The sequence below is a fragment of the Amblyomma maculatum genome, chromosome 5 (assembly GCF_055883805.1).
Source record: "Amblyomma maculatum isolate TAMU_Amacu chromosome 5, ASM5588380v1, whole genome shotgun sequence".
Classification (NCBI taxonomy): Eukaryota; Metazoa; Arthropoda; class Arachnida; order Ixodida; family Ixodidae; genus Amblyomma; species Amblyomma maculatum.
In genome coordinates this window covers 27870872-27895804 of record NC_139348.1, presented here as the reverse complement: position 1 = coordinate 27895804, position 24933 = coordinate 27870872, and positions in this window count along the sequence as shown.

Here is a 24933-nt window from a genome sequence, read left to right as displayed (position 1 = left end):
CGGTGGACTTTCCACGTCGTCCTCGTCGCGCCAACGCTTGGCTGGTGAGTCGTCGCGCCTAGCCGGTTCCTCCTCGTCCTCGTCCTCTTCGTCGTCTATGCGATACACCCGACGCCAACGCTTGGGGCGCTTGTCGCGCAACCCGTACGGATCATCTTCATCGCCTGCTTCGTCCCTGTGCTCTTCTCCGTCGCCAGAAACTTCGGCTTCGAAACTAATAAAGTCTCGTCCTCGCATGTTCACCGCAATCTCCTCATGTTTTGATTCCGAGGCTGACTGGTCTTTCGCCTAACTCATTACCCGACAAAGTAATGGTAAATGTACGTCACCACAGATATGAACGTGGACACGACTAGGGCACCGACTGCAATGCGTTCCTTATTTCTTTGCAATATTTCGCACAGCCCACAAAAGTGCTGGCGAAGCGAGGCGAGGGTAGAAGACGAACCACTCTCTTTTCGGGCGGCAACAGCGGAAGCTACGGCTGTTGCCAAGGAATGACTGCGACCACCCTGCGCGGTCCCGCCTCCCAGTGACGGGCGGCCACCGTAATGACTGTAAATGTTGGTGGAAGCCGGCAAAGTATTGGGATAGCAGATTACGGTAGGCATGGGCGTATTCGTAAAGTTCGCCTCCACGCAGCCACCACCCGAGGCGGCACCGGTACCGGGCGGAGGCCAAGTGTATAGCCTGTGACGCGTCATTTTGCCCTGCGACGGCTAAAAGAATACAACGCAAATGCAACAAACATATTTCTTTATTCTATATCTTGTGCGAACTTGTTGATGCGAATCTGGTGTTGGTCCGACAAATTCTCTGCCGGGTGTTTGGCGTCAAGTACGCCAAAGAGACAGCACATCTCTCTTGTAACTTCCTCTTTAAGTTCGTTGGTTGTCTGTGCATTGCGGCCCTTCAGCAGTTCCACTAGGCGACGTTTGATCGCCGTCAGTGTGGCATCTACGTCTGTGGCACATATTCTACCGGAGCGAATACCGGCGAACAAGGGTTCAAGTCGTTCCTTGCCATCCAGATTCGACGGTGCAAAATGTGGCTGTGGGGGGAACAAGTAACAGAGCTCCTCGCTGAGGAAGCTGTATTCGCGCCCGATGCCGGCCACGTTGATAAATGTTTGCGCCTCCCTCAATTCTTGTAGCCTATCTTTGCGAATTTGCATGTACTCTTCCAAACCTATGTTGACCGCTCTAAGGGCGTACTGCTGCAGCTTGGTCAACGACTGTGTAACCGGCATCACTTTAGAGGTTGGGTAGTAATATTTGGAAATGGGCGGCATCATCTTTGCGCGGTAAAGCTTGGGCTTTGTGTCTAATATCGTCTCGTTGTAACGGGCGTACTCTGTGTCTTCTGCGAACGGCTTGGGGGCACTCTCGTTGACAGTAATTGCCGCACTCGTGTCTAATTGTACCTTGTCCGTGTTTATCTTGTCCATGAGTTTGTTCAACGCAGCGCGCGGGTAGTACATTTCGGGGTGCATCGTGTCGATGAACGTGCGGTATTCGAGCGCACGTTGATACCACCCCTTGGCCAGCTTCAACGCCTCTGTGGACGTGTACATGTCCTTAACAGAATCGCTGAGTTCGTCTATGGCCTTCTGTAGTATGTTAACGGCCATCGTCTTCACGTCGGACACGAGCTGTTTGTAACGTTCGAACAAGGAACGCACGCGGGGGGCGCGAGACGAGTAAGGTTCCAACAAAGCGCCTATGTTGACGCGGTGTGCATTCAAGATTGGTAAGGCGGTGTCTGTTGTTTTGATCGCAGCCTCGAACTTGTCCAGTTGTTCTTTGCCTATCTCAACAATGGTATCTATACACAATGCACGATCCAGTCGATAGATCGCGCTTAGATGTTCCACGATCGCCAACGGCTTGGACTCGCCAGGCGTTATGAAAGCAAGTTTCACGTTGGATATCAGCGAGGTCATGTTGCTTTGCTTCGACGACGGCTCCTCGTCCGAGCGAAGTTTGCGCGTACGCGGAGGTGCGTAGAACAGCGAAGACGTGTCGTCCCCGTCCCCCGCTTCTTCCTCGTCGCGAACGCTGCCGGCGTTACCCGTGGAAAGCACGCGCCCCCACGTTCGCAGTCCTTGTTCGATGCTGGTCGCGGCATTGGATAGTCCGACGCCACTGCCGCTGTAAGCGGGCGCCACGCCTTCGGGGACGCGGCTCAAGTGCTCCAGCAACCATATGAGACCATTGTTGTCGCTCCGACGTCGACGCCTATCGTACTCGCGCTCTTCGTGCATGGTGGGCGGTCTGCGTTTGCGGTTCATGATTGCCTGGCGCCACTCGCGTTTCTCCAACTGGGTCAACACGCCGTCCGGCGAAAAGGGATTACGATAGATGCTCAGTCCGGCCGGCTGCAGCAGCGATTGCACCTTGTCTGGGCGCACGGACATGACGCGCCTCAACTCGGCGAGCACCTGCTCGATGTGTGTAAAGTAGCTGTCGAGCGCAAACGAGGCCTGCTGTAACACGTTGCCCGCGGCCGGCTCGAGCGCCCGCAAGTAACGGCCGTATTCGTCGATGGCCGAGGCGTCGAGCGTGTAGTAGTTGAGCGCCTCGGGATCGATCGGACCCAAGAGTTCGTGCGCGCGCGCTCGCAACGTCATCACCACCGTCTCTGTGTTGGAGCCGAACGCGTTGCGTACCAGACCGTCCAGCACCATCTTAGAATTGGGATCCATGGCGGAACTGCCCTTGATGGCGCTCAGTTGCGACGTGAACCCGGAGAGCGACATGGGCGGCGCGTACACCGACGAGCGGCGCGGGCTGCGCGAACGCGACGAGGACGACGAGCTGGTCGTCGAAGAGGAGCGGCGGCGCCGCCGGCCCCGCCGCCGCCGGTGGCTACGGCGCGAGGAGTGATGGTGGTGGTGCACAATCTTTGTGCTGCCGCCACTGCGCTTCCCCATGTTGTCATAGTCGTCTGACGAGGACGTCCCGTCGCTGCTCTCGTCGCGGGCGTAGCGCACCTTGCTTACCGCAAACTTCTTTTCTGGCTTGCGTTGTTTTACGCACGCTACGACGCGTTCTCGGGGATCGCACGTGCGGGTAATGTCGCACGCAGGGATGCGAGTGCAGCGGCCGTTAGACGACTTTATGCGTACTTCTTTTCGCGACCGATTAGAGCCCAGAGACACGGATGCCATAGCAGCGAATATGCTGCGCTGACCTCCACACACACACACACACACAAACACAGCAATGCGCCTGTGCGAATGCACACGTAACCACGCTGTTTTTTGTGCAAATAAGAATGACGACAATTATGGCAACATCTTTATTGTTTGGTAATAAGGATTCAACGCGACTTCTTATTCTTCTGCTGCTTCTTCTTTGTCTTGCTCACGGCGGTGGTCTTGTTTCGTGGTACGGCGAGTCCCTTGAGCGAAGAATTCTTTTTCTTCTTGCTGTCGCCCTCTCTCTTGATCGTCATCGCGGCACGCACCGGCGAGGCCAGGCGCTTGGCGTACTTTGCAGTGTTCTGCGCGGTGGTGTCAACGGGGGCCGCTATGGGTATCTTTCGCGCCATCGCCATGGAGACGTTCATGCGCGGCTTGACGCTGCTCAAAATGTTTTTACCCGTGGAAAGCGAATCGTACACATCCACGAGAAGGTTGCGAACGTCCGCCGGTGTCCGCAACTGACGCTTGCCATTCGCGGCAGCCATCGGGAGCGGCAAAAAAAGAGAATGGAGCACTTGGCTATTGCTATCGCTAGTGCGGCGCTTTCGGAGCAGGCACTCGAGACTATAGAACGCTCGCTCAGAGCCTCTACGCGCCTCACCAAAGGAGACAATACTATACGTGCCGTGTACAAAGCGGCCTCGCGTTTTTTCAATGTCGATACCCAAGAAAGTGCGCCGATAGCGGCCGAAGACCGCAGCGAACTCGACGCCGTCGAGCCCGCCGGAGAGGGCCCCTGTCGCCGGAAAGGCCACACGAAGCTTCGCCTCGGCAGTCTGCTCGGCACTCTGGTGAAGCGCGGCGAAATTCCTTCGGTGCCCGCGATCACGTGGAACAACGTAAAGTTGGACCCGGCCGTCACGTACTGTGTGCCCACGAGCTTTGCCGATCAGCTCACGAAGGGGCAACGCCGCTGCGACTCGCGAGTCGGGGATCTCGTTATCACGTACGCCGACGGCCACCTCTCGAGTACGTGCCGCTGCCGCTACCCCGACATTCTCGGGGGCCCCAATTGCGACAAGCAAATTGCGTGCGGGGTCCGCAACCCCAGCACGGGCAAGATAGTGTACGGGCCCTTGCGCGATTACCTCGAGGGGAGAAACATGCGCAACGTGTTGGAAGTGCTGCCGCGCATTCGCGAGACGCTCCCGGGGACCGACTGGCCGCGCTACGCGTGCGGTTGCTCCAACGCCGGCATTCGGCTCACGAGCGCCGTCCATCCGCTGGCGTGTCTGCCGGACCCGTGCTTCCCCACGCTGGCCGACGGTAACCCGCCGGAGTCTGCTCTGGGTCTGGATCCGGTGACGCTCAAATGCCGCTGCGGCCCCGACTTGATTTCCGTGGGCAAGGGCACGGCGTGCGTGTTTCTCACCCCGGAATCGTACGTGCCCCACCAGCGCGGCTGCCCGGCTGCCAACCAGGTTCCGGCACGCCCGGGCGACGGCGTCTACATGCCCATGCTCGACTACTACGGGCAGCCCGACAACAAGGACCAACACCGAATCGCGTGCGTGAATCCTTGCGAAACGTGCACGGGCATCCGACAGCGCATGAAACGCATCACGGGGTTCGGCGTGGCTGCCACCAACGACGACCTGCGCGCCGAGATGGGTACCAATTCGGCAAACGTCGACAACGTGTGCACGGCTACGCCCACGACCGTCGGCGCGTGTACCGTGGACAAGGCCAATGCCAGCATACGCTGTGACCTGCGCCCAGACACCGCGGTCAATTACAACACGGACCCCTACCTGCTCGAGCGCAGGGAGTGGCCGCCCGGGTACGCACTCTCGGACGGCGACGTCTGGGACGCCATGCAAAATCCGGCCTCCGTAAATCAGTGCCTGTACGGCGCGGGCTTTTCCTACCTGAATTCTACAGACGGGCGGCCCAGGTGCGACCCGGGACAATTTTTGGGCACCGAAGTACCGCTGTTTGTGAGCTATACGAACCCGAGCGTGAAGGACTGGGCCGACCAGATGCTGGTGGTGGACTCGACCGAGGAAAAGCGCGGTGGCAAAATGTACGCGTACGGCGAGGGGCCGCGGTAGAGAAAATAAAGAATAGCCTTCTTTATGCCTCGTCTTTATTTATTACACAAAGAATTGCAGCGTCGAAGGGTTCCGCAAAGCCCTGCGACGAAACACGTCGTCAAAGGTGGCCGTCATGCTTTCGTCCGCAGTGACTCCCGGGATAACATTCGGGGTAGAGCCAGCCAAGGTGCTGGGCATGGGGCGCGAGGGATCCGGGTCGAACGACGAACGCCAGCGCTCGCCTATGCGAGCCTGGTAGATTTCGTCGCTCGAGCGAGCGCCTCGAGTAATGAGCTCCATGTAGTGAGACACGCGATTGGGACGACTGTAACCCAGCGAGGAGAACGTGATGTTGCTCTCGTTGTAATTGTACACGCTTTCCGGTTCGGTGTTCGAGGACGCCACGTCTGTGGCCACCTGCGTCGTCAGATTGCTGCCGCTGTAACGTCCGCCGGCCGACGTCGCGGTCGGCAAATATTGGTCGCTCTCGAGTAGCGCCTGGTAGTCGACGTCACCGCCCGACACGACTCCGACGCCCGGATACAGGCCGTCGATCACATGCGAGTCGGCGAGGATGTCCCGACTGGCGTAGCGGCCCGCGAGCGGCGGCCCCGTGTTGGGTTGCGTTATTCGCAGGCGCACGTCCACGAGCTGGCCCTTGTCGAGGGGCTCGCCCGTGACCGAGTCGATGAGTCGCATGGGCCGCTGGCCGGTTATGAGCTGGTCCTTCATCGAACTGGCTAACGAGGCCGCAAAGTTGGCCGACGTCCGGGGCAGCCGCTTGCAGCCCAGCATGTCTGCCATTATGTTTCGCAGCGCGCGGGCCGAGCGGCGGTCGTCGCCGTAACGCTTGCCCAGCGTCATGTAGCTCTCGGACTTTTCGCGTTCCTCGGTGCGGCGCCGTCGGTCCTTGTCTTTCTCCATGCGGCGTTTGGTGTCGTACACGATGGCCGCGTTCTCCGACTGCAGCCGCGACATGAGGCGATCGCGATAGCGCACGAACTTGTTCTTGTTCTTTATGGAGCGGTCGTACGGCGTGTTCGGCCACGGGTCGACCTGCAGTTTGCTGGGCTGCACCACCGAGGCTTGCCAGCGAGGCGCGCCCAGATTCTCTTCGTCGCCCACGGGATTCTCGACGTCGTCTTCCGAAAAGCTATCGTCCGTGTCCGAGTTGTCGTAATGGTCCAGCGTGTCCATGGCCTCCTGGTCCGAGAAGTCGCTCTCGTCATCCGAGCGGATCATGCGCAGCATATCCCCGTTGTCGCGACGCCGCTTGTTCTTGCGCCGCCGTCGGTGCTTGAGCACGTGCTTGAGCACGGCCGCGTCGACGGCGGCCACCGTCTCCTTCATGGTGGGAGGCCGGCGCTTCTCGGGCAGCCGCCGCTGCAGCAGCTCGCCGGCCGTGTTCGGTTTCGGAGCGGACAGCGCGTCGGCCACCATCTTCTCCGACACCGGATCCGTGCCCAGCTCGGTCACGCGCACCGCCCGCGCCTCGCGGCTATTGTCCTTTCGCTTGAGCGGCTGCCCGTCCGGCCCCAGCGGCGGGGAGGACGGCTTGGGGGGCTTCTTGACGGACACGACCACGCCGGTCTTGCTCTGCACGGCGCCTTCCTCGTCTTCGGCAGTGTCCTCGTCGGTCTCGGTGTCGTCCTCGACTCCTTCCGAGCCAGCGGGAGCCCCCTCGAGTCTGCGCTGCTTACGCCTCTCGGCGCGCACTTTTCGCCGCTCTGCCTTGGCCTGTTGCTTTAGGGTGGTTTCCAGCAAGTCGTCTACCGAGACGCCTTGCTTCGCGGCCTGCTCCTCGCTGACGAGCAGCTCTTTCTTTGCGGCTGCCGCGTCGGCCGCAATTTCCGCGTCCAACTTTCGCTTTGTATCCAACGCTACCAGGACCTCCGGATTGTCCTGTATCATCGGGGAAGGCTCGAACGCGCGGGGCTCTGGGACAGACTCGACCATGTCACGAGTCTCCGACAGCTCCTTGACGCGTTCCGCCTGGGCGAGAACGTTGTCGTTGAACGACTCGACCATTTCGGCCACGGCATCGGTAGCCTTTGGGTCGAGGTCGACCACGATCTCCCCCGCATTACTCATTCGCGTGCTTTTGTCGATGACCACTCCCCCAATTACACACACCGTAAGTGGTTTAGCGGCGGCGCTGCTTGCGAGCCGGCACGACCACGGTGCCGCTGGTTTGCTTGTTTGTCGCCGTTTCCGCGGGGGGTGCCTGCGGTGCCTTGTTCCGCACCACTATGCGCCTCAGCCTGGGCGTGCGGCCAGAGTACACGGCCAACGCGTAACTCTCCAACTGTGCTACTACGATCTCGCGGATTTTGGTCAGCGCCGCGACCTTGGCCTCGGCGTCCTTTTCCGACTGCACCGAATGTAGGGCCTGGCGCAAAATTATAATTATGGTTAGGAGAGGTCGTAGGCGTTCGGGCGTCGCGTTAACCTCGAACACGCTTTCCAGGACCGACGCTGCAATGGCCTCGGACGAGTCTCCGTTGGCCATGCAACGCAGCAGGACCTCGTACACTATGTCGGCCAACTGATGGTCCATTGTCGCCATCTCAGAAGGCTGACGAGCGAGTGTTTTTAAAGACTTTGCGAGAAAGAGCAAACAACATTTATTCATTGACGCATGACAGATTGGGCGATGGTGGTGTTGATAAAGTTACTCAGCTCTAGCTCGCGGTTCTCCTCGGGCCGCATGCCGTTGCGCATCGCGTCGTACTGGCGTTTCAGCCGTTGTCGTTGACGCTCCGTCTCCTGCTTGAAGAGCGTGGCCGCGTTGAGAGGCTTGCCTCGGTGCAATGCCCGAATAGTCGTCTCTTCCTCCGAGTCCGTGTTTATGGGGTACGGGTTGGTCGGCGGCTGTTCGGGCAGGAAAGAGACGGCGCCCGTGCGTTCGGCCCGTCGCCGCTCGCGCTCGCGCCGCCGCTGCAGTTTCCGCGCCGTAGTCGCGGCGTTACTTCCCCCGCGCGGGTACAGCACCTCCACGTCCACGCCGCCGTCGGCTGCGCGCTTCACTTTGGGCGAAGGGGGCGAACCTCTGTCGAGCGCTTCGGCCACTGCGTTGCCCGAGGGCACGTATTCTTCGGCCAGTCGCGGCGTGATGATTGTGCCGCCGCTCGCCGTGTCGGGCCGCATGTTGATGCTGAGCTTGGTGACGGGCGTGCTGTACAATCCCAGCTCCGTGTCTTTGGCGATCTCCTCTTCGAGCGTCGGCGGCCGCTGGCCCTGATCTTGAAGTTGTTGTCGCCATTCGCGCTTCATCATCTGAGCAAACACGCCACCCGGGGCCATGGGGTTGCGGAAACACGAAAACGGCGCCTGCACCTTGTACAGCAACTTGTTGGCGCGGTGAAGATCGCGATTGCGCACCATGTCCCGGAACATTGCTACCAAGTGGTGCGTCGTCATGTGCGGAGTGCGCAACGCTTCGCGCGCTGCCTTCAGAACGCGGCCCTTGCCGGCACTCTCGTCGGCGGCCACGAACGCAGCAAATTGATGGGGCACCATTTCGTCGAGCGTATAGTGGTCTAGCACTTGCTCCGAGATTGGGCCCAAGAAGTAGCGCGCCTCAAGCCGCACCACGTTAACGAACGCGTCCAAATCCCAACGCCGTATCTGCATCACTTGCTTGTTGTCTGGCCCGTTCACGATGGCCACTTGCAAGTTGCTACGATTGCTGTTCTCGCTGTTGCCGGTCTCGTTGTTCAACACGGAATCGGGCAGCTCGCCGGCCATGGCTTGGCGCTGCTGCTCTAACTGCATGGCCGCTACTACTCGGTGGCCCGCGTCGTTAGAGTACGCCCCCAAGTTGGGTGCCTGTTGCTGCTGCAGCGGTGGTTGTTGCTGCTGCTGCTGCTGCGCTAGCTGCTGCTGCTGCAGTTGCTGCTGGGACCCGGCCAGAAACGCGGCAGCCATTTGAGCCAAGGGGTTGCTATCGGGCAGCAAATTGAGCGGTGTCATGGCAGCCTGGGAAGCAGTCACGGGGCTCGGCGTGCCAGGCACTAGCGGGGCCCCCAATGAGTGCACCGTGGGCACGACTACTTCGGGCAATCGCGGTGGTTGCTGCACCGGGGGTGGGATTACTATCTGCGGCGGCGGCGGCGGCGGCTGCTGCGGCGCAGGCGTTGGCGCGTGCCCCAGTGCTGCTGCCGCCTGCTGTTGCTGTCCGGCCAGTATGGCGCGGAGCAGCGGTTCGCTCGACTCGATCGCATGGCGCGCGGCACGGTCTCGCTCGCGCCTACGTCGTCTGCGCCGTCGGCGACGATCCGAACTATCGTCCGACGACGACGCAGAGGAGTAGTGCCTATAGCGGTGTTTGCATCGTCGTGTTTGCTTGACGCTGCGCCGATGTCTCGCGCCGTCAACTTCGTAACGACGGTGGCCCCCCATCGCTAATGTTAGGCTTTTCTTCCACGAGTGAAGTACCACACTTGAACGCCGCGTCGACCATGCGGCTGTAGCTGCCAAACTTTACTGCACATTCGAACACGTGGCGCGGTCGCAGGCCGAAACGAGAAACATCCAGGCCTACGTACTCGTGCACCACTTCCCAAAGTTTATCGGGATGCTTAAGTACGTAGCCCGGATGGGCGCTGCGACACCACTGCAACATGGTGCGCACACACTGCGCGCTGTCGACCGTACTCGGCGGTGGCGGCGGCCGTTTGGCGTGGCCCGCATTCTGCCTCGAGCGCTTGGTATGCGGCGGCTGCGGCAGGCTGTCGTTGCACGACGTCGGCAGTCGCGCAGTATACTTTAGCTCCACGACTGCCGTCTTGACTGCGTCAAATAACATTTCCAATCGCTCGCCCCAGCGATTCACTTGCTGTACCTCGGGTTTGGGCATTTCGCTCGAGTCGAACGCGTACAGAAGCAGCTCCCATAATATCCGAGCGGACGGCGGATCCATGCCAGCCAGAGCTTTCACGGCGCCCGTAACTCCTTCTTCGCACGCGGCCATGTGCATTGCGCTACTGCCGGCGTTAGCAACGGTCATGGCGTCGGGCCAGTTGCCGCCAAACACGACGTACACGCCAACGGCGCGAATCCAGTGGTCGCACTCGCCCGGCAGCCAAACGCCGTCGTTGCGCGCGGCACGCATCAAGTCCGGGAGCCGCTTGGACGCGTAGTGGCGCGGCAAATACACGGAAGCGGCCGGCCGCCCGTCGCTGAGACTGTGCGAGCAACTGGCGGCGGCGACGACCGTAGCCAGCGACGGCGGCGCGGGCGCGTCGCCTAAATGCACCTCGCTCACGTGCTCCTCCTGCGACGAAAATTGTATTCGTTTTCGGTTACCGTTGGCTCCGCACGCTTCCTGCAGATGTGCGTTCACCTCTTGGATATAGGCGTTGAAGAGCTGGCCCGGATACGCGTATTTGCGCACGACGTTGGAGCGCGCCTCGTTACCGAGATGATGCGTGGCTGCCACGACAGCCAACCCGAAAGCAAAGTGTTCGCTCGGCGGCTTGCGAGCGGTGAGGAAGTGGATGGCGCTATTGATCCAGCCGCGACTCATACCTGCCACGAGCCCCTGAACTGGCAGCGCAGAATCCGACGGAGGCAGCGGCACTCGCTTGTAGGCCGCGTAGCGCGACACCAGCGAATTGATGAGCGCCATGAGATAAGCGTATCTGTCGCGGATGCAGCCTACCACAATATCGTTGGGACCCAAAGGCACGGTGACGCTGCCATCGCACGAGATGAAGGGCACCTGGCATTTGGTCCACACGACCGTGCCCACGAGCCAGCGAAAGTATTCCCACTGCGCTTCTACGGTAGGCAGAAACGGATACTCGTTGTCGTGAGGGTTCTCAATCCACTGCAGGAAAGCGAGCACGCGCACCCAGCCCCACGGATTGCCGGTCCCCGTGCCCAGGCAATGGCCGAAGTGCTTACGCAGCGGCAGATGCGAGACCACGGAGCGGCGCACCACGTTCGAAGGGGGGATGCGCGTCACCGTCACCGCGGTCCCCGTGCGAGACGGCCGCGGTCGAATTCGGTGTTCGTACACTACCATGGAAAACGGGTACTTGCACTGCAAACACAGGGGCAGGTCGAACGGATCTCCGTGCCGCTGCTTGTTGAGAATCAACGGGGAGGTCTCGCCGTACGCGACGCGATTCACGTAGCAATAGGTACAGGCCAAATTGTGCATGCACGGGTAGACTCGTACCGTTACTGCGTACGCGTTACACACGGGGCACACGCTCTCGGCCTCGCAGCCGTCGGGCATTGGCGCGTGAACTTCGTCGCGCGACTCCATGAGGGTGAGCGGCGCGAGCGCGTTCACGGTGGCCACGGCAAAGTCGTCGTGCATGTATTCGGGGCCGGCAAAGGGCGCGGGATCGTCCTCTCGGTACGTGCGCGAGCGCCTGTTTCTCTTGACGGGCTGCAAATTGGGCACGAGTCGGTAACTGTCCACTGCGAATTGCGGACACGCTATCCCGCCGGGCGGTACGCGGATCTCCTTCTCGGTTGCCGTGTACGACCGCGCTCCAAACATGACGCCTTCCTGTGGCATGCGCAGCACGCACGACCAACACAGCCACTTGTCTCCGCTGTACTCGGCACCGACCGTAGCCGGACAACACTTGCATTCTACGCAAACTCTGTGCCACGGCAGTGGCTTGAGCGTGAACACGTCATGCAGCGTGGTTCCTAGCGCCTCGTCGTAAAAGTGTCGGCGTTGGCGCTCGGGAATGCTGGCTGCGATCGCCTCGAGACAGACGCGCAAAGACGTCGCGTCCACGTCGCCCGGCTGCTTTCTTTCGTACGTCACTTGGTCGGAATTTGTGTGCATGCCACCGGACGCGTCGAGCACGCTGTAGCTCGGAAGCCCCGCTCGTTGTTGCTTGCTTAGGTACATCATCGACGTACGCATATAGTGGCGCGTAGCGATAACGAGCGCCTGGTACAGTGGGTTGGGGAATACTGCTTTGCTCTTGGCCACATTGTAGAGTGAAAGGCCTCCACCCGGTCCACCGACAACCTCGATCACGAGCTGCACGCGCGGGTCGATGGGGTCGATCGTGTAGTGCAGGAACAGGGCCCTATCCACGTTGCTGCGTTGTCGTCCCGCAGGCGACAGTGACCGACGTCGCAGCGGGGGCATAGTTGTGTCTCGTGCAACACGACGCGCGAGAGGGGGCCGTGTTTGTGACCGAGCAGGAGGCCTTTCTAGGTACTTTCTCACACACAGACACGCATACGCCGACGTGAAAATCTTTATTGGTACGTTGTACGAAACCTCTTGCTGTCGTGTCTATCGAACGCATCGTCACGCTTGCACCGTTTCAACGTAAGCACCACCGTCGTGGGATCCATGCACGTCGACGGCGGCGTTATGGGCTGGACGTACGGCGGCAACCATTCTCGGCCTATGTCGACAGAGACGGCGAGTCGGTCTCTGCTGAGAATGTAGTGCGTCTTGCTATCGCGATGTGGAAACTGGGGCAGTGCCTGGTTCGCCGCTTTACAGAACGCCGCAGTTTCGTCTATCGCCTCCACGAGCGACGTGTTGTCGGCGATCGCGTTGCACTGCGTCAATTCTGAAAAATTCTCGTTGGCACCCGACAAGACTCCGTTGGCGTGCACCCACCAATCTGGCGTGGCTTGAAGCAACACGCTGGCCGCGATGCGAGCGCACCGGGTCTTGATTTCGTTTTCGCGGCGCGTAGAGTTGTGCGTGCTCAGGGCGGCCAGTATACAGTACTCTGCCTGAGAGCACAGCTCGGCGGCGATCCACGAGTCGGCGCCTATGGTGGCCGAATCGCGCCACGCGCTCACCGTGCGCACGCAGCAATCGAGAACGTTCACCAACAACATTTCCAGCCCGTCAACGGGGTGTGTGGCGCGGCGGCTGGCCGACAGGGCTCGCACGGTCGGCAACCGCGCTCCGCCGAGCCAGCCCGTGCGCGTGGAAAAGAAGGTGCGCTCGCACGGGTTCGCATCTCCTTCGTCAATGATGGTCTTGGCCGTCGAACCGAGCGTTCCCAGAAAGCGGTACTGAGCCGCACTTTGCCTGAGCGTGCTTTGCGCCTTGTACGGAAATGCCAGGTCGTCCCACACACCGTCTCGGATGAACACCCCCACCGCACCGATCGAGAACGGATTCGCCGCGCCGCCAGGTCGAGCCCACTTGGCTAACAGGTTGTACAGCTCGTCGGGAGTAACGAAACGCATCCGGCTCTCTATGTGATCCTTGAGCACGTGCACGGGCTCCTTGTACACGACGCCAATTAGCGTCGCTAATCCATACGTGTCGCCGCGCTTTAGAAATTTCAAGGGGCGTCCTTGTTGCCCGGTGACACCTATCAGCTCGTTCCACACCTCTGTCCGCGCGAGACTGCTGATTGCCAATGGCAAAGTAATTGCTTACTCGCTCCTGTAACGATGCCGTGGGGAGTGTCGAAGGACGCACAAACTCGTCTATGAGGCATTGCCTAATTACCCTCGCAAGCCGCAGGTAATCGTCATGTAGGAACGAAATTTTCTCTTTTGTTTGACGTGGGTGCCCGCCCACCGCGGAAACATACAAAGGGGCTCGCGTTATGCATACTCACGGCCAATTAACGATGACTATCGTGTACGAGTTGCCCGCTCGCAAGCTCTTCAACTCTCCGTGCGGAGGCCGCGACGGATGTTGGCTTCGCCACTCGGAAGCGTGGCGGCGCGTTCGCCGCGTCATCGGTCAGGGGCTGAGACTGGTCGTCGATCCGGACGACGACCACCTCGTCGACCGAGACGTCGTTCCCGCGGAAGGCACCGTGATCTATCCGTGCATTCTCGTCGACGGGACCGCGTCTCGCTCCCAAGCCAAGCGTCTGGCCGAGTTGGTAACGCGGCACAGCTGCATCTTTCAGGTGCACATTGTCAACGTCGATTGCGCAACACACAAGAGGTACACCCTGCGTCTGGTCAGGGCGGCGCTGCAGACTCAGTCTCCGGGCATTCGCAAGCTGCGCCTGCAACTGGTTACACTCAACAGTCGCGTAGACTTTGTTTACGCGGGTCCCGTAGTGCAAGCTGACTACGTGCAATTGGTGGACGTGGTGGCAAACGACCAAATGGCCCACACAATTGTGGCACGCCTCGTCAAGCATGCTTGCGTCGGCGTCACGTCTCGAGGCGGAGATCTGTATAACGTACCGCCACATCTCCGCTTGCTTTCGGCACACTTGCACAGCGACGACACCTCGTCCCTCGTGCAAGCCCTGTACAACGCGGGGCACTCGCTTCTCCGTCTCGAGGTATCCTGCGTCAGGCGGGACCCCTGCCACGAGCTAGCGTCAGCCATTGCCGCGTCGTGCCTCAAGCTACGGTCGCTCGTCGTGAACGCCTTCTCCATGGACCTGCACGCGGTAGTGGGCGCGCTTCCCCGACTCTCGCGCATAAGCGTGCAGCTCCCGCACTCGTCGGCCAGGGCCGCGGTCGACGCCGCCTTGAAACTGGCCGGCGAGCTAGTGGCTCTGCGCCCGGAGTTACGAGACGTGTACCTCAAAGGGCCGCCTCTCCAACTCGACCCGACGCCAGGCAGCAACTGCGCGGTGTCTACCTGGCTTCTGCAAGTGCGCGCAGCCATGAGCGCCCACAAACTCCAAATTCCAGAGCGGCACCCGGCAGCCGTCGAAGCCGTCACCGCCGTCAAGTTGAGTGGTGACAGCGACAACTCTATGGTGACCGTGTCTCTGCGCTGCCGCATCGCCTCGTCGTCCAGCGTGCACATGGAGGTCGCGTTCCACCCTCTCTGGGGACGAATGCCGCAAAGTGCGGCACACAAGCTGTCGGCCGCTCTGCACCTCGCTACCATCGGCGACGCTTCGATCTGTTCTCTGTCCGACCTTACCGACCGGGGCATCACGGCACACACCCGCGAGGACCGAGACGTTCTCGTTCGCTGTGCGAGCCTCTGCAACCGCCTCCACATCAGCCGAGTCACTCCAGCGGTCCCCACGGAAATGATTCGAGCGGCCGCGCGCAACCGGGGGCTCCGCGGTTTGCACGTCAAGCCCGACACGCTTCTGCCCACACAGGTAAAGGAAAGGTGTTCTCGCGCAGCGAGACTCGGTAACTGGTTGTTGTTGCTGTTGTTTCAGGTTGCCCTCGTGACTTCGTTTCTCAACAACGCGGTGCTGTGTATTCCGGACGCCGAGCCGTTCCGTCCTCTGGTGTGGCGAGAGGTGGAGGCCAACCCTTGCCTGCTGCCCAACGCCGCGACATCCCTGGGCTTCCGCAACTCGACGTTCTTGTCGTCCGCCGTGGACGCGGTCGTCTCCTGCGGCAGCAGCCTGCATTTGCGGGCCGACAGCCGCGTGCTGCGCGTCGGACTCGCCTGGTGCCACGAGCCCGAGTTTCGCCACCGCGTGGCACAGCGGCTGAGCGACTCCTTGGACCTCGACTGCGCGGACGTGCTGTGCGTCCGCTTCGAGGCTCTCATGCGCGAATCCACGCCGCCGCCCAGTTACGAGGAAAGCGTGCCCGCACACGTTGCGCGATGGGGATTCGATCCCACGGTGCCGCCGCCCAGTTACGAAGAGGCCACGTCGTCTTAGATGTACACAATAAAGATTCGTCTGTTTGCAATGCAAAACAATTTCCGCTACGTCAACACTGCGCTGCCCAAGGAACAGGCCTCGGTGCTGTTTCACTCGTCCAAGTACGGCTACGGCGGTCTCGGATTCGCGTATGCTGCGCAGGCCGTATTCGACGTGCTGCTCAACGCCGCCCCTCCTGGGGAACCCAAGCGCAAGGAGCACGGGCTCTGGTGGAGCTGCCACGCACAGCCCGTCAACGCGAACGTCGTGAACGTGCAACAGGCCTACACGAATTGCACGACGGGAGGCCCCGACGAGTGCCACCGCTTCCCGGAGCTACTGCTGTACAGTTCGACCGTGCGCAATACGCGGCAGAATTCCACGCTCGTCACCACTCAACAAGACGCCAAATCTACAGAGTTGTACAGCGAGGTGGCGCGGCACTGTTTCCTGCCCGCGTTTTCGCGTCGGTTCGTGTAGGACTTTCTTTCCCTGGCGGTCGCTCACACGCAGAGGGCCGTGCTGCGGCCAGCGTACGAATTTCTCACTGCGCAGCAGAACAACTTTGACGCCAACAACTGGATTACCACCGACCCCAACGCGGCCAAGTTGACGCAAAGACGAATAGCGCCCGCCGGGTTGAGCACGCCCCTCTACGACGTCAGGGCGCGAGTGTTGTGCTCGCCCAGCACTACGCTGCCTTCGTTACAAGAGTACGTCAACGCCGTCCTCAGGAACACACGCGCAGTATCGCGTATGCGGACTGGCCAACGTGCGTATTGAAATGCCAGGGTTCCCGACCGGGGACTTTCTGCCACTGAGCAACAATACCGACTGCGGTACCGTACCCGTGATACTCGCGCCGGTGGAAATCTGGGCGCTGTGGAAAGCCGTGTTGACCGGAATGTGAATAAAGAGAGAGACATTACACGAGAACACGTGGGCCTCTTCTTTTCATCACATACATACACACACATATGCAAGGGTAAGAAATACAAACACACACTTTATTCATTCTACACCTCGACTACGTCCGGTTGGAGTTTCGGCTGTTGGTGTGAAGGAGGCTTGTGGTGTTGACAATGTGAGATCCCAGATTCAGTGTGCTGGTGGTTGCCATGAGTGCGCCGAAAGCTATGCTGCTCGTGCGCTCGGGAATGTAATTGCGGTTATTGTACAGGTAGCCAGCGTTAGTGCCGAACGTGGTTGCCGACGATACCAGGCCGCCGACGGCGCTGGCCAAGGGGTACTTGGGGAGCATAGATTCCGACATGGTTGCGCACCGCGTATACGAAGGATCGTATACCCACCGCTGTAAGGACCAAACGTTTTATTGAGGACACGCCACAATCGCGGTGGGAAAATTGGATGGCGGAGGTGGTTATTCAAGCGCCGTAGTTGGACAGCATCTGAATGACCTTGTTCTCGGTTTCGTTAGCGCCACTGAATTGCAGCGCGTTGCAGCCCAGCGTAACAATGTCGCCGCCAACAATGCTGCTCATAAGTACTGCGTTAGAAGTAGTGTTTCGCACGTTCTCTGGCAGTGTGAAGCACACGCCCAGGGAGCCGATAATGTTGGCGGCCGAGGCCAAGGTGCTGTTCCACAGCGGAGTTCTGTTCTGTAACTCGAAGTCCATGTCTAGCCTGCCCCGGTGACAAAAACGCACGCCAATGGGCCAAACGAGGATCTGTTTTATATAAGCGGCGGCTTGGGGTCAGTGGTAGTGGCATTGGCACGTCGTTGCCAGTTTTATGGCTTGTGCATGGCGGCTGCCGACGACGGCGACGAGCTCCAGCACGATCTTGCTAATCGACGAAAACATTTTCGTTATTGGACGAAATGCCTCGACCCACACGAGCAGTACACGCCGCTACACTTGCGCGACGAGCCACTCGAATTGCAGATGCGCAAAATTTTCCAGGTTACTACCCACGGCAAGTTTGCCAGTGGCGATTTGCTCGACTACGAGGTCGACCCGGAGCCGCCGCCGCTGCGCCGTTCAACCGACGCGCAACGACGTTCCGTGTGCGCGTTGCTCGACGTGTCCGACGACGATCGCTACAGCGTGACCGACAGTAGCGTCATTACGCGCGCTTCGTCTCTGGTCAGCGTGGGTAACGACGATTACTGGGCGGACCATTTGTCGGTGCGCAGCGCGGCGCCGTCGACGTCGGTGATCGTCAAGGCGACGCCATCGCCACCGCTTGAAGAGATCGTTACCGAGGGAGCCGCGGCAGTGTGTAGCAATAGCAATGCACCCACGCCACAAATCGAGGAACTCATACGCATCGCCAACGAGTCGGGCTACGAATTGTTGCCGGTGCGTTCTGTTTCGCGCGTATCAAGCTGTGCCTCTGAAATGGATCGTTACGACATTACACGATTGGCGCGCGAGCAACTGTTAGGTGCCACGCCATCCCCGCCTCGCATTGCTTCCTCCGCAGACGAGGCAATGCGCAGAGGACTGGGCGTATGGGGGGCTATGGACGACCCTTGGGCTTCGAGCGTTTGGCAGCGCGTCACCCCGTCTCCCGCGGCGTCGTCGTCGCCGGCCGAGGCTGCGCCGCAGCAATCTCAGTCGATATTAGCGCCGCCCCAACCTTACGCCCCGCCGTTATCCGTCCTATCGCAACCGCTAACGCAAGCCCCGGAACATACACTGCAGCCAGTACCCCTAACACAGTCAGTACCCGTAACACAGGCCCCACCGGCTCAACTCCCAGAACATACCCCGCAGTCAGTGCCCCTGCCGCAAACGCAACTAGCATTTCCGTATGCTTCGCAGCAGCCAGCATCCTTTACGCACGCCCCGCCACAGCCCCTTATGCACGCTCCACCGCAGCACCTTACGCACGCCCCACTGCAGCCCCTTACGCACGCCCCACAGCAGCCCCTTACGCGCGCCTCACCGCAGCCCCTTACGCACGCCCCACCGCAGCCCCTTACGCAGCACCCACCGCAGCAAATGCAGTCACAGCAAGCTGCATTCTTTGCGCACCCCCCGACCATATCTTTTGCACGGCCTCCCGCTGCACCAGAACTTCCGCAGCCAAAGTCTTCGCAACCCCCCGCAGCAGTCCGCACTGGCGTGACAGACCTCTTCTGTAGCCCCACGAGGGCTGCCGCTCCACCGGACACAGTGGGCATGTGGCATTCCACGCAATGCCCGCCTATCCCCGTACCGGGCGCTAGTGCGTCGGAGCAGCTGCAGCAGCAACTACCTTGGGCCGAGCAACCTATCGTAACAGAGGCCGACAACGAAGAGGCTACGTTCGACGATCTCATACGCGCCAACGAACAGTTCATCACTACACTCACTACCTGGTTCCCATACGTGGCCAACGAGGACATTCTGCTACAGTTGGCCGAGGTAGAGGATACACTGTCGCGTCTAGAAATTGTCAGCGTGCTCGTTCAAGTCATTCTCAACCTCGTCATCTTCAAGATCATCGAGTGCGTGCAAACGCATTACACGTACAAGATAGAGAAAGTGTATGCGCACCAAGGCTTCATGGCAAGCTGGCTCAGCGACGAGTACGAATCTTTCGTCGCTTCCATCACGGCCTTCAACGCCGCACTGCGTGAAATGTTCACCAAGCTCTCGTACGAACCGTACCGCCGGGCGGCCGCCGAGAACGAGGCGCGCTGGTCCGGCACGAGTGCGTCCTTCGTGCGTAACCACTACGACCCCTTCAACCTCGCCAAGTACATGATGCTCGACGGCATGCTCGAGCAGCTTGTCGTGCTTATTGCGCAGAACATAAAGTTCGAATGCGAAGACGATGACGCGTGCGTTTTCGATTACGGCGGCGTAAACAAGTGGGCCACCAGCGACCCCGACGCCGAGGAACTGCAGCTCATGAAGCTGCTCGGCATGGACGGCGGCATCGCCGACGAGCAGCGGCGCAAACGGCGCAGAGCCATGCACCGACGCCGTTTCGCCGTACACACGTACCGCACCCTCCGCGCCATGCCCGTACACGCCACCAAGCGCATCCTATTAGACAACCGCACCATAGAAATGGAAATCAACAAGCTGGTGCAAATGCGCCTGTGCGACAACGCTTCCTTTGCGCCGCTCTTCAAGCCGCGCGGCTCGCGCACTAACGTAATGGAGTCGGTGCCCACGATCCACCTGGTCGGCTGCTGTCGGGACTATGCAGCCGTCGCCAAGATTGTTCGCAGACTCCCCCTGTTTGCCACGCGCGGCCTCTGGGATCCCAACCGTGCCTACGCGCGCGGTACGTCCACCCTGTTTGCCTCGATGGTGAGTTCCATTGCAGGGCACGCCATACGCATAGGACTACGCAAGGCCGAGTTTGACTGGATCCGCCACTACGTGTGGAAGCGCACGGGCAACGGCGCTTCTGCCGGGGCTGTGCCAGACAGGATTGCCATCACCTACTACGACGAGACCGGCTGCGAGCCGGGCCCCGCGCAGTTCTCGCGATCGCCCATGGGCGATTTACAAGCCGTTGTATGTGAGAGCGATATCAACAACATGGCTTGCATGCATGCCTACACGCTAGGCTGCATCTTTGGCCCGAGCGTGCACGACGCTAAGAAGTACTACGACGTGCCGCTCGTGCAACTCGGAGTGACGGGGCTCATGAGGGATAGGATGTTCTCTGACTGTGACAACATCGTAATGATGGTGCGGCACGTCCTCACTCTCGTCCAGGTAACTTCCGAAGAGACGGACCTGTGGTGCAAAGCCATTAGCGAGGTCTTACCCGTGCTCGGTCGCAGCATCGTCGATTGGAGCGACAACCAATGCGGCCGCATCCAGCGTCTCGAATTTTTGTTGCAAACTCTGCGGTACGCGGTCAATACCTACGACATTACCAGACACTTTAACATGTTTGTACAAACTCGTGTCGGCCAGGACGTGGTCTTGCGCGTATTTCGCCATACGCGTTTCTGGTCCTTCATCAAGCGCTTTGTGCCCGACAAGGCAATCAAGGAATACGACGCCAAGCACCCGCTGCCGCCGAAGCCGACGCCAAGCATTGAAGCGCAGTCCCCAAAGAACGAGGACGAAGGCATTCCATTACCACCCCGGAAAAAGACGAAAAAGAAGAAACGCTTGGGCGCCGCTAATCTGGCCAACATGTTTTAGCGCTTTCTATTATTATGACATTTACAGCGAAACAAAATAAAGCATTACGGCAAACAATGCTATTCTTGTTTGGAAATAAAAGCAAATTGTGATTCGAACTGGTTTCTGTCCATCCTCGGCTTTGGCACGTTTGTTGGGCTTTCGTACAACTGGGCCTGTATTTTTGGCAGACATTTGGCTCCGCGCGTAATATCGTATTCCGTCTTTTTCGGGACACCTCTACAGTGGTTGTGGGAAGATAGAGGACATATTTGGAACAAAAGCCGTGTCGTGCACTGCCAACAGGTTCAGTGTCTCTAACCGTTACACCAATGTGCTGCTTCTGTCTGTAAGCAACAGCTTTATACACACATAGAACGCCAGTGAGGCCGCCGACAGGTGTCGCCAGATCACGGATAGTTCAAACGAAAAAAGCTATTTGCGTGAAACTAGTGTTAAACTGTTCCATTCCACTCCTAGAATAAAAAAAAATAACGCCATGTGTGGTTACGAATACAAAAAATTTTGTTTCGCACCGGGATTCGAACTCGTTTCTTGTACGTCTCCAGGGTTTGGCCATTTTTGGTTTCAGATTGCCGAATCTTGTGTTTTTGCGGCTAGAATTTGGCATTGCAGGGGTGTTGTGGTCAGTCTCGTCTCGCGGACAATTTGGAAGTAAGTGCTGGAGTACTGAACGCATGTGTTGCCTACAGAGCCGCTTCTTAGCGCGGACAAGTCAGTGCTCTTAACCACTCCCTTATATACTGAGCGCGGAGCTGTGACGTCACGCCGGCGGAGTCGGCCGACAGATGCCGCTACGCGCCGCGCGCTACACAGACTGCGATGGAGTTTGAGCTCTCTTTATTTGCCTTCGCTACACTCACGACATTGGGGGTTGCTGTTGTCGCCTCCTAAAGCAAGGCTTGCCTTTGCTGAGTACATTTGTATAATACAATATTAGGGCAATCAAGGGAACGGCAATGCTGCCTCCAATGGCGAAAATGTTTGGGATGTGGTTGAAGGTTTCGTCGGTCGCGTCCTCTTGTTCCCGCTCTTGCTGCGGCGACGAACCCAAAGCAAACAGGGCGTGCGTATAGATGCACTGCCAATCGCCCGCCGCACAGGTCATCCCACCGTGCATTTGTCGATAGAGTTGCTCGTTGAAGCCGCCGACGGGTTGCTGCGCTGCTTTCACCCATCGCTGCGGCGGCAGGTTGCCGACGGAGGTAACCGTGTCCACTGCGCGGTACAGATTGGGCGACACTTCGTACTCGATGAACGTGGTCACGTTGCCTCCGTCGCGGTTGCCTTCGCTGAGGCAGTTATCGTGAACGTGGCCGCGGGTATCGATTGAGTACGGGTGGTTGAGCCACGTGAAAATTTTGCGTACGGCGTGGTTGTTGCACGAGTCGAAACGCGGCGTGTCCTTTACGGGGTCCGCGAGAATAACGTCGGGCGTGGCGCAGTAGCCCGGGAAGTTGTCGGGCATCACTGCGAAGGCTTGTCGGCCATTGGCAATAGCGACGCCGATGTGGTCCTCGAGTTGCATGCCAAGCGCAGACTCGAGAAAGTCGTAGTTGAGTTCGGCCATCGAATAGACGATGCCCAATTGCTCGTAGTCCGGGGAGAGGCCTACGTAACCGATGCCTTCGGCCGAGCGGTAGGCAAACGACACCCGACACACGATGCGCATCGGGTCGCGAATTTCGTACAGGCCGGAGCGAGTGATGAGTCCGCAGCGTTCCCCGGTCTGGCCCCCGCGCAACCCGCGCTGCAGAAGCAGACTGTCCACGTAGAAATTGGTAACGTCGGTGTAGCGTTCCCGGAGCATTTCGGCCTCGCGTATCATGGTGGTCTGTGGCATGTTCACTTTCCCCGAGCGACGTAAGCGCACGTGCTTGAGCACGGCGGTCGCAAGCATAGTTCGCAGTGAAGTGAGATCATGATCCAACGTCAGGAGCGTCGCGGGCGGCTGTACGTCGGGACCGTTGCACTGCACGCCAATCGATCCACTAAGCACGGAGGCCCACTCGCTGCGCACGCCCGGTCCGCGGCGAAACGTATTGCCTCTGAGCTCGATGCGTTCGGTGCGCCCAAACACTGTCGAGTTTGTGTGGCCTGAACGAGGCATGATGCCGGCGTCGTACACTCGCCGGGGCACAAAGTCGAAGCCCAGCGCACGCCCCATGAGCCGCAACGTCTGTGCGTACATGTGTTTGCTAGGCATATCGACGGCGGGCAAGTACACGTTTGTGCGCGGGTCATCGGCGAGGCGAGGCGACCCTAATTCTACGAAGCCTCCTAGCTGAAACGCAATCTGAAATTTGCGCGCTACCTCCGCGCGGGGAAACTTTCGCGATTCGGCCCGGCTTACCACGCGTTGGTTCGAGCCGCAGAACACGGCCGCGTTCCACGCGTCGGCAGCGCGGGCAGCCAAGACGTCCATACTGCCGTGGTCGATGGGTGACATGGCCGGGTCGTACACTACATCGTAGACGAATTTGTATTGAGTACCCATATCCGACCGCTTGGCGATTGGCACGGCACTGCATGCAGTGCCCACAAACAGCACGAGTAGAAATGCGGTCGGCCACATGGTTCGCCTGTGTTGTGTGTGTGTGTGCATCGATGTGTGCATCAATGTGTGTCTCTGTCACGCGCGGTTTTCACGCGTTCCAAGGAGAAGAAGAGGAAGCAACAGCTTTGCGGATATCTGTCTTTATTGGACGCTTCGACACATTACTAAGGCGTTTGCCAGCTAGTGTACACTATGGCTTGCGTGGAAGTGCACATGAGGCGTGCGCATATGTACATGAGCGCACAAGAAATGACGTGCTTGGGTAGGTTGTGAAGGGGCCGCGCGAAGGCGCCGACCACGATCACGAGCGCGATGACGAACATGCCGCCGATATCGCACAGCATTAGAGATTTCGTGGACGCGGCCACATACATGGGCAGCATCGAGGTGTCGGTAATGGTCGTCAACAGAAAGTGCGCGCCGGTCGCCAACACCGCCAGGAATGCTAGTACCCAGGCCACGCGAATCATCCACCAGTAGCGCTTCGCGAGGGACGTCTCCGGGGCGCCGGCCGCGAACCAACTAGCAAAGCCGCTCGACGGCACCGCCTTGTTCGGGGCAATTACCACGGTCGGCCCCGATCCCGCGTGGGGCGCGTAAGCCAGGACTCCGGGCTGCGCCCCGCGCGCCGCTATCGCCGCCATGGCGGCCTGAGTGGTATGGTCGCCCGGGCCGTGTGCCTTCCTGTACGCGTTCATGGCGACGGTGTGTGGTTTGCACGACAGGAGTTACCGCGACGGTTTTCACAGCTGTCCCGAGGCGTCCAGCTCGTCTTCGACGAGACGCCGCGCTGCGTAGCGCATGAGGTTGTCGTGCGCGGCCGCCTCGCCGCCGCGCGGGTGCGTGGCTGCCATACGATATCCCTCGGGTACGTCAGCGTAGTACTTTGCGTGCGCGCGTCTAGCCAATACATCGGTCAATATCAGTGTAGCGCCAAACGTGAGCACGGCCCACGCTCCGCCGAAAATGCCCACTGCTTCGGGCCCCATTACAAACATCACGACGACGATCGTTGGGTAGCCTACCGAATCTTTATTTTTCCGACTCGATACAACACTAGTGGTTTGTAGAGCGCGCCCAGCGACTCCGGCGGTTCGTCTGATGTTCCTCGAAAGCGCCTCCAGTACGCTGGTGTATAACGTCTGCCATCACCTGTCTCGGCGCTCGATACATACTCCACGCACTGAAGCCGCACGCCAGCATTGCGGCCGCACCGATAGCCATATTCTTGCCCGATACAAGAGACTTGCTTTCCGTCGGCGGCACGTCCGTTTCCATGGGTGCGTAATGGGGAGGAGGAGGAGGCACGACGTGGCCATCCATAGGCGGGTACGCCGTGTATTGCGGGTGTTCCACGGGAGGCTGAGAGGGAGGAAGAGTGACTCCTTTCACTGCTTGTGGTGGCAGTTCGTTACGAAGCGGGGAAGGAGCCATACCCGTGGTTGCGCCGAAAGGGCTGTGTACCAATACTTCG